Source organism: Hyperolius riggenbachi, chromosome 6, assembly GCF_040937935.1.
Source record: "Hyperolius riggenbachi isolate aHypRig1 chromosome 6, aHypRig1.pri, whole genome shotgun sequence".
Taxonomy (NCBI): Eukaryota; Metazoa; Chordata; class Amphibia; order Anura; family Hyperoliidae; genus Hyperolius; species Hyperolius riggenbachi.
This window is the reverse complement of record NC_090651.1, coordinates 332584912-332597762: the sequence shown is the minus strand read 5'-3', so window position 1 is coordinate 332597762 and position 12851 is coordinate 332584912. Positions and strand designations below refer to the sequence as shown.

The 12851-nt window shown below is 41.6% G+C and overlaps 1 protein-coding gene across 19 annotated transcripts in view; it reads left to right on the top strand.

The window, feature by feature from the left end:
- POU2F2 (POU class 2 homeobox 2) overlaps positions 1–12851 on the top strand; it is a 330684-nt gene that overhangs the window by 219038 nt on the left and 98795 nt on the right. The window lies entirely within an intron of this gene.

Genomic DNA, 12851 nt, shown 5'->3' with positions numbered 1-12851 from the left:
TGCATCTCTGACTGATTTGGAAACATCAATACCTTTTGACCTTCGGCTACGCATCTGCTGGCAAAATTGCTTTGTCAGATTGCCGTGAGTCTGGCCAACATTAGGTGGACTAATTAGCGAGTGCCTGAGTAGCATTGAAATAGAAAATAACACTGTGGAGGCGTCCCGTATATAAGTTTCTGATGAACAATTGTGCATATAAGGGGCAGTATAAATATTTACCTCTCTTGAAGTTTTATTGGAAAAAATGTAATTATTTGTTTATAGTGGATCTGAGATGAACTTTTACTCATTGCATAATTGTGTTCCTTTCCTATTGTTTATAGGGCATTCCTCAAGCCAAATACTTTTTTTGTTTTTGTTTTAATACTCTAATTCCCTAAAAACTAAACAAGCCACGCCCACAGGTTTTCAGAGAGCCTTGGCAGTAGCAAGGGCTCATGGGAGCTCAGTCTGGGCAGGAGAAGGGGGAGGTATTACTAGCCAGAGATTTTGGAGGAGGAGGGGGATTAGGATTTTTTCATAGGCTGAGTGCTTAAGATGCAGATAAGCCTGCTTCTGTGTAATGTTTACAAACAACATGGCTGCTGTCATTGTATGCAATAATCATAAACTGTTGAAGCTGTTTGCAGCTAGATTTGCTGTGTAAACTATCTAAACTTTAGATAAGATATATAGACAAGTTACTTGTTATAGTTAGTTTTTCATCTCGGATCCGCTTTAAGGAATAAAAGGGACAACACGTTTCATGGGTGCTGGCCTGCTTCTTCAGGTCAATACAGTGCCTCTAGCAGGAGCTATGTCAGTGTGAGTGCCTCTCTTCCCAAAATGAAGACCTGGGCCCATATGCAATTCACTTTTTCTCCTGAGTTTTCTCCTAGGTGATATTTTTTAATTTGTCAATAAAATGCCATTTAAGCCACCAGAAAGCAAGAAAATACTCACAATTATTTTGATAGTACTTTTTCATGTACTTTTGGTACTTTTTTAGTTGTAAAGTGCTGGAAAGTTATTTTAAATTGAAGATGGAAAAAATATCACCTAGGAGAAAACTCAGGTGAGAACGTGAATTTGCATATGGCCCTGGTGTTTCATAACCACTATCAGACAACGTTGCTACCTAATGACCCATCACAGTGCCCATGTAAAGCACCTGCCTCACCATACTCACAGGTTTTCATTGGGGCCCAATTTAAGTAATCCTAAAACTTACAACCAAAATGTGCACTGTATTGTATACTGTGCACTTTGTATATACTGTAGATTACTTTTTCATTGTAATAGCGGAAGCCTGAACCATGTAGCTGAGAGACACAGTATGTCAATCCTACCATTCCAGGAAATGACTGTTAAATCAGCTCCTTTATTCTGGGGTGAAGAACCCACCCCTTCTCCTTTGGCATTTCCAGTCCTTGGTCATGTAATTCTCTTCGGAGCTACACACATCAGCCACTTCTGATTGCAGAGTCAGTCTGTCCCCCTCTCTCCCTCTTCCATCTCTTTTACTCCTTTCCCTTACTATGCTCCTTCCTTCTTTTATATCCCTCTTCATTCTCTTCCCTGCCTGTCATTTTATGTCTACCTTTTATCTACTCTTTTCTTTTTCTCTCCTCTCTCTCTAAAGCTATCTCAGTTTCCTACATAGCAACTCCCATGGTCCCAAAATTAATATAAAACACAGAACTTTGTAAGGATACAAGTTAATGACCCATTTCATAAGTTAGTTGTTTATTAAACAAGAGCTATCAGTAATCCATTACAGCTCAGCAAATTGCTACCAGATGTGCTTCAAGTTGGCGCAGAGCTTGTCATCTCATTAGCCAGGTATTCAGTATATCTGAAAAAAACATGATGATCCCGACATCATTTTTTTATGCGTTTTATTGACATTCACTACTTATAGACAAGCTGAATAAATCCATTTAACTCTAGGCAGGGCAGAAATGCCATTCAATATCACAACTGGACAAGTCTTCAACATTAAAGGTGTGCGTGGGCAGCGAATTGCACCAAGAAGCGAATTTTACCCAGTAAATGCTGTATGTGGCGCTCAAGACCATTAGATTTCCTTAATAGGTAAAGTCGCACTGTTTCCTGTCAGGCAACAATGAGATTAGATCAGTGGTGCAGCAGTGTTGGTGGCCAAGTATGTGATATAATCGCACTGACAGGAAGTAGAATGACATTACCCATCAAGGGAGTCTAATCGCCTTGGGAACCACTTATAACATTCCCAGGTAAAATTGGCTACTTCATACACTTTTACAGTACAGATCACGAGTATGCATTCAATACTGTAATTGTGTGTTGACGAATGAACGTATGATTGCAAAAAAGCCTCTGAATAAGTGGCCCTTTGAGCAGCGAAACGTGTCAGTCAAGGAATATTACTGCTAGACATATATACTATAATTATGCAATGTATTTTTTATTGAGTTAAAGAGGAACTGTAATGACATACAGTAGAATACAGTACACTTCGGTTAAATTTCCTGGTTTTGGCACCATAAAAACTTCCTATAGCTATAAATTGCTGTGTGGCCCAGTGCACACCAAAAACCTCTAGCAGATCTGCAAAACGCTAGAGGTTTTTGAAGCAGATTTCAGAGCGATTCTAGGCATGTTTAGATACGTTTTCTAAACATGCCTAGCGTTTTTTAGAGCATTTCTGTGTAGCACATTTCAAATATTGTTACAGTAAAGTTGTTACTGAACAGCTACTGTAACACAAATGCCTGGAAAACTGCTCTGATCTAGAGTTTTTCAGAGCTGTTTTCCACTTTACTATACTTTACCATTGAGGCAGAAACACCGCAGAATTGCGTTTGTGGAAAAAAACGAGCCGCTCTGGTGTGCACCATCCCATTCACTTTCATTAGCCAAGCAGGTTTTCCCCTTGCAAGCATTTGAAAAAAACGCTCCAGAACCGCACTGGTGTGCACCAGCCCTATATTGGTATGTAGCTCTACTGAAGCTTAGCCTAGGCTGTTTATTATGCGGAATTCACCCCACCCGAGCATTCTGGGAAACCAGCTATGTGTTTGCACTGGCTTTATAACTCTCAGTTACGAACATTCCGCAGTGATCACCTACAGAAGATGCTGGTGATCCTGCAGAAGTTGCCGCCTGTGATAAATTTTAGAAAACAATTCAGGGAGACGAAAGATTTTATAATAGTCAAACTTTGAGTGAACAGTTTTCTAAGGAATAAAAAAATAAGCAATTGTATTTATTATTTTGGTTGCACTTCCTTTTTAATACTTTATAGTAATAGTTATTGAACATTTTACAACATTTTCCATTTTTTTTAACAACTGAACCATCATTTAAAAAAAACCTAATGTTTTAATGTACCTAAAGGGTCAGGTGAAACATTTTTGGAATTATAAAATTGTACTGTTTATATGTTACAATTACAAATGCTTCAGACACCGCTGTATTTGTGTATGGAATGAGCCTGCTAGAATATCATTCTGCTGATATTCTGCTATTAATTTAGTGACTATGCTTTTGTTAGATTGGTGCTCCTTCCCATCAATCAGCAATGCCTACATTTTCCTTTTCTCTTTAAGCCTCTTTCACAGTGGGACGTTAAAGTCGCACGTTCTAAAAAATTATAACGCAGACTAATGCACAGCAATACAAAGTCTGTGCGACATTCACAGTGCACACCATGCGTTGTGTGTAACGTGTGGCAATATTTAGAAGGTACTGCATGCTGTGCGTTTAGCAATACATTTGCTGCGTTATGTGTGTTGCACATGCTCAGTAATGTTTTTTGTTGTTTTTTTTTGTATTTATTTTTTTTAATGTAATGCATGCGCCGTTTTCGTTCCATTAGTATGCAACGAAAACGGTGCACCAAGAGACACATAACGCAGTGCAAAATAACGTCCAATTTCAAAACCTGCATGCACTGCCTTAGGGGCACGTTGTGCGACTTTAAGGCCTGGAACCCACTGAAAACAGCAAACGCAAAACGCTACCGCTAGAGTATTGTCTGAGCGGTTTGCAAGCGGATTCATGCGCGTTTGCGGTCGCGTTTTGCAACATTGTATTTTTTTGCTCAGCGGTTGTGTAGCGTTTTGCGTTTTGCGTTTTTATCCTGATTGGTCCTGTGAATTATTTTTAATTTTGTTACAGTGTGCTGAACCGCAAAACGCTAGCAAAACCGCTCAGTTTAAGTTTTGCTGAGCGTTTCTGCTAGCGTTTCAATACTTTACATTGAAGCGCTAACGCTCCCAAAATGCTGCATGTCCTGCGTTTGCGTTTCTGGGAAACGCAAACGCTCCTGTGGAAGTTGCCCCATCCATTAACATCAGCTGAGCGTTTTGGCAAAACGCTAGCGTATCGCAGCGCTGCCAAAATGCTCAAAAAAATGCTCTTGTGGGTTCCAGCCCTAACGTTGCATCAAATGCAACGTCCCTTTGTGAAAGAAGCCTTACTGTAACCTCCGCAAACAACATAAACCCCTTCCTAATGCCTAACTCTCCCCCCAACATTAAAGTGCATTCACACTAAGGGCTGGGACCCACTAGATGCTTAGGTGATCAGCAAAGTGCTATACCAGTGGATTCCTATCGGGGTGGACCCACAAACAATGCTGCAGTTTGGGAGCTATTACAGCAATGGCCAGCAGTAGCAAACCGTGATACCTCCAGAAAATAATGGCACCTGTGATTTTGCAAAGCTCCCATAGTGGGTCCCTGTCCTAAGTCCCAGTCCCAAGTATACTGCAATGTGTTATAACACAAGTTATAATCATACAGCAATGCTCTGCAATTGTCCCACAATGGGCCCATTTTCATCAACACATTGGCTCCGCGGGGCACCAGGTTGTAATAACTTGAGCTGAACTGTGTGCAAATGGACAATGCGTACATTACGCTGTGCTGTGTGGGTACGCACTTGCAATAATCAGTCCAGTATATAACGCCTGGTACACACCATGCAATATCCCGTCAGATAGACGGGTCAAATTGATCATTTCTGGCAGTTCTGATCTGGTTTCGGATCGTTTTTCTGATCACTTCTATACAAAGTCGATCAGAAAAATTATTGGAAATCAGATCTGACCTGTTGGAAATAATCGTTTCAACCCATCTATCTGAAGGGAAATTGCTTGGTGTGTACCAGGCGGTAGGTTGGGCTGAGACTGCACCCTCATAGGTGCTCAGAGAAGAGTACAATCTCGGGAGGAGGATGCCCGGGTCTGCACAGTGGTTTATAGAGTAGCATTGTGAATATCACAAACATGTTGATTCTTTGGGGCTAAATGATTACTTTGATAGAGAAGCAACCTCTGCGCATATTTAATATGACATGCGAGTCTACTATTCCGCCTTAAATTATCCTGTGTGTGCGGAGCGTGAGTGCCCGTTAATGCTGGATGGGTTTTAGGTGCTTGAAGTGAGTTATATGATGGGGCAGGTGGAGAGTTAACGCTGTAAACCTGCCACAGTGAATATATCACAATGAAGTGACATGCTAGTTATTCAGAAATGTATGGAAGGGTTATAAATTATGCAGCATATCTATCAATGACCAGGATGGACAAGGATCTACAGGGAATGCGCTCTTATAATGTAAATGCGGCGTCTGGAGGTTTATATGGTGCAGAAAGCAAGTTAATGTTCAGAGACAATAGGCTTTATTGTATAACAACTTGCAAAGTGCGGTTTTGTGCAGCCAGTAGGAGCCCAGCGTTCATTCATTTCACGGCCTTGCCCTGTGAACCTAATAAATAAATAACTTTTCATATGAAATAGTAATTCCTTTTTTATAAATATATATACTCACACATTTCCATATATCGACTTTACTAGGCTTTGTAGTATATTTACTGTGAAGTGATGTGCACAAGAGGCTGCTCTTTTATCAGCCATTGTTTTAGCTTAAAGTGATTTTCCTCTGTTGTTCATAAAATGCAGTGCTTTCGGTCCAGATCTGTACAAGACGAGGGATTTTTCAGTCATTATTTCAGATGTGTTCATTTGGATGTATCTGCATGTATGCATAGCTCAGCCTTTCTGCCAGTGAGGCCCCTTTTCCATGAGCAGCTGGAGGGCATAGGCAAACGCAGGGGGGTATTACAGCTGCCCAGAATCCCCCCTTCAGACCAGGGCCGGTTCATTGTCTGGGGACAGGCACAAGTTGAGACACCAGAATATCTGCAGGTATCTTGGGGAACTTAACAGTCAGGTATGAGCACAGCCCTGTGCAATGCTGGGTGATTGCTTCGCTTTCCTCTTCATTAGCAATGTCGGCTGTCCTCATTATTATCTGTATCCAAACTGTTTCTGATTGATTTCACTGTGGATTGGGAGCAGATCGGACAGTTACGAAACGGGAAATTACATTATATGTACCCAACATGATGTCCTAACATATTATTATACTGTATTATGCGTGGCTGAGGGAAACCTTTCAGGAATCTCCCCTTGAAAATCCTGGGTTTGCCCCTGGAGGGGGTGAATTCGCCTGCTTCCGTTCGCCGGCCGGCTGCTTGCTAGCGCTCTGCACAGGCAGTGGAAAGGACAGCCCTTCTATGTAGTTGCATCTGGGCACGGTGGTCAGTGGCATAACTACAATTTAAGGGCCCCCCAGCAAAGCTTTGATTCCCTCCCCCCCATGCTTATACCTTCCCTGGCCTCCCCTTGGTGCCCTTCACAGCCTTAGCGCCCATCTCACAAGGGTCATAAAACAAGTGTGGCCATCACACCCATAACAAAAACACCTGATCTGAAGTGTAGTGCCCTGTAGCAGAGGAAGGGAAGGTTAGTAGAGCGATGCAGAGGCTGCCCCCCTAGTTACGTACTTGACAGTGGTTGGAATGCTCAGACGCGACATGAGACGGCTTTTCACCATTGGGTAACACCACCGCATGTCAAATGTGGTGTTACCAAATGCTACCAATCGGTTGCATGTAATTGCAGCTGTGCAGCTACTCGACACTTGGGGCTCCTTTCACAATCACACATGCGGTAAGTGATTTGTCACTAGAGCAAAGGAGTGTCCGCAACACTACACTATGATAATGATGATAAGAGTGTGCAAGGGCTCAAAAAACATGTAAAAATTTGCAAGAACAGAAAGCCCATAAACACAGCACCACTCTAATAAAATGGTAACATTTATTCAAAAAATATATATATAATATTGATACAAAATGACATCTTATAGTTCCAAACAAAAAATAAAAACAATTAAAACCGACCAATTGGTCCAAAATGGTTACAGCTGCCTACAATCATGTCTAATGAATATAAAGAAGTACAATCCACCACATGAATAAAATTGCAAATGTGGCACAGAATAATATCTGTATTATGACCGCCTCAGTGTGCATCTAAACAGAGCACACTCAAGGTTGAACCCGGGTTCAGTAAAACACACAATAAATGTACATATCCACATACAAGTGCAAGGGGAATAATAAAACAGTTGGTCCCTGTTAAGGAATAAATATAAATATAAACCAGTGCAGACTGCTATATATATATACACTCTAGGAGCAGCCTATGGAAAAGTGCATAGTGAAAATGATAAAAAAGAGAAAGAGGAAGATACTTAGCCCGGGCAGACCAAGAGGGGCGAAGACAGCGCAGCTGAGATGAGTAAGGTCCCTTCAGAACAGTCCCGCAAGCTCCGCGGGCGTCACCCCGCTTTTAAAGGAGAGGAGAGGAACACCACATTGCAGGACGCCAGATCGGCGTTTAAATAGAAGGTGCAGAGAGCGGAGCAGGCGCCCCAGAAATCCCCGCGCGTCAACCGGATGTGACGTCACGGGGACGGAAATAGAATCATGCTGGAATCCAGGAAGAGAAAACCACGTTGGAGCGCAAGCGGCAAGCAAGCCGAGGTGAGTAAACGCAGCTCAATGCCCATGACAACAGATAGACAGCAATAGAACAAAAATATGGAACAGCCAGGGAATGGCCGAGCAGAGCAAGTGATCACCAGAGAAAGACATATAGGGCTAGATAATACATTGTAAGACAATAATATCACTAAATCATTATGATATACTAAGCAAACGATCAAAATACCATAATACAATATACATGTATATATAAGCACAATTAAAGGGAGTCCAGATATATAGTACTGGGGCATATGGGGGCAAAGTTCATCCTAGTCCAGATCTTTGAAAGGGCAGGCAGTTCTTATTTAATATTAGATAGGACAGGCACACCAACGGGTCCGTCCAAAACGTCCAGAGTCCACATGAGTCCACAGGATTAAGGCATATAATAACCACGGATAACACAGAACAGGTTCAGGAACAGTGGCCAAAAACGTCCATACATCCATAAATCAGATGAAAACAGCATGTCATAAATATAATTCGATCTATATGAAGAAAATATATATTAGTCACCATGGATACATATATATATATACACATATCACCAAGGAAAATAAACCATGAATCATGTTAAAAAACCTGTCCAATCAATTTCCTCATTCATGCCCCGTGGGGCCATGCTGTCCAGTTGGTAAATCCATCTGGCCTCACGTTTAAGTAGGGCAGCTACTAAATCACCTCCTCTCAAACCTAATCTAATCTGGTCAATCCCACAGACCCGTAGCCCTGTATAGCGACCGCCATGCTCAAAAAGAAAATGGGCTGCCACTGAGGTTAAGACTTGATTGTTCTCCAGATCTCGTTTGGCTAGTCTGATCTTAGATAGGTGTTGCTGAATTCTAGTTTTCAACATGTTCTTAGTTTGTCCAACATAAATTTTGCCACAAGTGCAGATCAAGGCATATACCACACCCCTCGCTTTACAATTGATGTATCCGTATAGTTTAAACTGTTTAGTACCATCTGTATTATAGATGGTCTGTTGGGGGCGCATATAGTCACAGATGTTGCATTCCCCACACGGATAACTACCTTTCAAAGGTCCTCTGCATCTCTTCATACCTTCAATAAAGTAACTTGAGCATAGTTTATCTTTTAGACTAGGACATCTCTTAGCTGTAATGGAAGCATTAGGAGTGATAAATCTGGCAATAGTAGGATCAGACAACAGAACAGGCCAAGATTTATTAAGCATCCTATAGAGATCTCTCCATTGATTATTGAAGGTAGTACTGAGTCTTACCAGTTGACTAGAGGGCTGAGATGCTTGATGAAGAAGTGAAGATCTGTTCTTGATTCTCGCCTTGTGGTAAGCCTGGGAAATCACTCTCTTTGGGTAGCCCCTATCTCTGAATCGATCAGTCAACCCACGTGCCTGCACAAAAAAGTCATTGTCATTAGAACAGATACGGCGTACTCGCAAAAATTGGCCAGTAGGGATATTGTCACGGAGTGATTTAGTGTGAGCACTCTGGTAATGTAAGAGAGAATTCACTGACGTTGGCTTACGAAAAAGATCGGTACTGAGTTGTCCCTCTGCATTGATCCTGATCTTGATGTCCAAAAAGTCAATCTCTGTAGATGAAATGTGCCTGGTTAAGTGAATATTCATGATGTTATCATTGAGAGTAGATAAAAACCTATCACAATCATCCTGTGACCCCCCCCACAGCATAAATATGTCATCAATAAATCTGAACCAGCCCAGAATATTGGGCTGGAATTCTTCCAAAGGAGGACCAAAGACTATCTCACGTTCCCAGAGACCCAGGAACAAATTCGCTATGGAAGGAGCGCACTTCGCGCCCATAGCAACGCCACAGGTTTGTTTGTAAAACTGCCCATTGAAGAGAAAATAATTGTGACTGAGAACAAAATCAGCCAGGCACAGCAACAGGCCCTTAAGCTCTCCCTGTTGATTACTTTCCATGTTAAGGAAATATGTCATGGCTTTTAAAGCCCATTGATGTGAAATATTGGTGTATAGGGACTCAACATCTAGGGAGACTAAAAGGGTACCTGGAGTCACTGTTAACTCTTCTATGGTCTTCAAAAGATCAGAGCTGTCTCTCAAATATGAGTCCAGGCTGGTCACATGTCTCTGTAGAAAAAAATCTATAAAGTCACAAGAGGGAGCCGTTAGACCCCCGATTCCAGCCACAATGGGTCTCCCAGGTGGACAAATAGCATTCTTATGGATTTTCGGTAATAAGTAAAAGGTTGGGATCACCGGATGCTTAACAGATAGAAATTCAAACTCCTTTTTAGTGATTGTACCTGCATTCCTAGCCGAAACCAGGATGTCATCAAGTAGGGCTTTATAATACTCAGTGGGGTTTCCTGGTAGAACAGTGTAGTTGTTAGTATTTCTCAAAAGCTTATATGCCTCCTGTAGATACATCTCCTTTGGCCAAAGGACAACGTTGCCCCCTTTGTCCGCCTCCTTAATCAAAAAAGAATCATTATTAGATAATTCTCTAATGGCTTTTTGTTCATCTCTAGTAAGGTTTTGACCTTGATTGGGGATAATAGGTAGACGCTCAATTTCCTTCCACATGGACTCAAAAAAGAACTTAACTGCTGGGCATGAGTTAAAGGGCAAGGTATACTTAGACCGGGGCCGGAAAAGGCGGGAACGGTTACTCACCGCATCGTTTTGTTGATTCTCCTGCAAAAGTCCCATAAGATCCTCAAAGACCTGTCGGTCCAAAGACTCCATTTGTGGAGGCGGGGCCTCCGTGCCCCCCTCAAAATATTTTTTGAAAACAAGTTTTCTGCAAAAGAGATAAATATCTTTCAAAACTTCAAATTTATCCAGGCTCCTAGTAGGTGAAAAAGTAAGCCCTTTACCCAGAATACTCTGCTCAGTCTTGGTTAGTTCATGATCTGTGAGATTGATGATTTTCAGTCCTTGTGTTGTTGTTCCCTCAGTCTTTTGACCCGTGGGGTCTGCAAATCCCTGAGCAATCCTGCCCTTGTGTCTCCTACCACCCCTGCGGGTTCTCCTTCTAGATCTGTATCGCTGTCCGATAAAAAATCGCTTGTGGAAATAGTGTCGTCAAGTGGAGTGGCCCTAGGCCTTTGTCCATTATTGGGAGGTGGAGGGGGCCTAGATTGAGGTGGCACTGCTCCATTTGGTCTATTGGGGATTTGTGGTCTGGGGCGTCTCCTACGCTTCCTCCCATTCCCTCTATGCCTCCACCTATAGGCTGCTCCACTATCATAATCCTGACGATCTCTCATGAGTTTTTTCTTTTTACCATCTACAATGAATTTCTCAAAACCCTCCATATCTAACTTCAATTGGTTCAAAAAAGGTTGTACAACGGTATCTTTATCAAAAGTTTTAATCTTGCTCTCAAGCTCTCTGAGCTCCATTCTTTTCTTAATTAACAATTTCTCATCATGTTCAACAAGCATATTAATGATAATGATGGAACACTTAGCTAGGCCTTCCTCCCAGGTGGCCTTATACTCATTAGCAACCTCCCAAGCTGGGAAAATTTGAACTCTGAGGCCTCTTGGATAGATACCCTCATCTTTGTACTGTTTCAAGCTATGAATGTTCCACCATAATCTCAGATACGCCCTGTTGGTATCCTTATATAGTCTACACATTTGTCTAGCTTCGTCAGGTACATTGTTCCCACCAATTGGATGGGACCCAGAAAATACAGTTTCAAACTTCCTGTTCCAACCTGACTCTAAAGCATCAATAAAGCCCTCCATATTGGAACTACAATGATGTCAACAAAATATTTTTAAAGAATACAAGAAAATGGAATAAGTAAGATATACCTTAATAAGTTTATATAAAATTGTATTTAAATGAAATAAAGTAGGTGCTGGACTGAAAGGGTGGTATAGAAGAGACACACCCTAATAATTGTATCAAGAGCAAAGGAGTGTCCGCAACACTACACTATGATAATGATGATAAGAGTGTGCAAGGGCTCAAAAAACATGTAAAAATTTGCAAGAACAGAAAGCCCATAAACACAGCACCACTCTAATAAAATGGTAACATTTATTCAAAAAATATATATATAATATTGATACAAAATGACATCTTATAGTTCCAAACAAAAAATAAAAACAATTAAAACCGACCAATTGGTCCAAAATGGTTACAGCTGCCTACAATCATGTCTAATGAATATAAAGAAGTACAATCCACCACATGAATAAAATTGCAAATGTGGCACAGAATAATATCTGTATTATGACCGCCTCAGTGTGCATCTAAACAGAGCACACTCAAGGTTGAACCCGGGTTCAGTAAAACACACAATAAATGTACATATCCACATACAAGTGCAAGGGGAATAATAAAACAGTTGGTCCCTGTTAAGGAATAAATATAAATATAAACCAGTGCAGACTGCTATATATATATACACTCTAGGAGCAGCCTATGGAAAAGTGCATAGTGAAAATGATAAAAAAGAGAAAGAGGAAGATACTTAGCCCGGGCAGACCAAGAGGGGCGAAGACAGCGCAGCTGAGATGAGTAAGGTCCCTTCAGAACAGTCCCGCAAGCTCCGCGGGCGTCACCCCGCTTTTAAAGGAGAGGAGAGGAACACCACATTGCAGGACGCCAGATCGGCGTTTAAATAGAAGGTGCAGAGAGCGGAGCAGGCGCCCCAGAAATCCCCGCGCGTCAACCGGATGTGACGTCACGGGGACGGAAATAGAATCATGCTGGAATCCAGGAAGAGAAAACCACGTTGGAGCGCTTTTTGATTGGACAGGTTTTTTAACATGATTCATGGTTTATTTTCCTTGGTGATATGTGTATATATATATATGTATCCATGGTGACTAATATATATTTTCTTCATATAGATCGAATTATATTTATGACATGCTGTTTTCATCTGATTTATGGATGTATGGACGTTTTTGGCCACTGTTCTGGGGCGCCTGCTCCGCTCTCTGCACCTTCTATTTAAACGCCGATCTGGCGTCCTGCAATGTGGTGTTC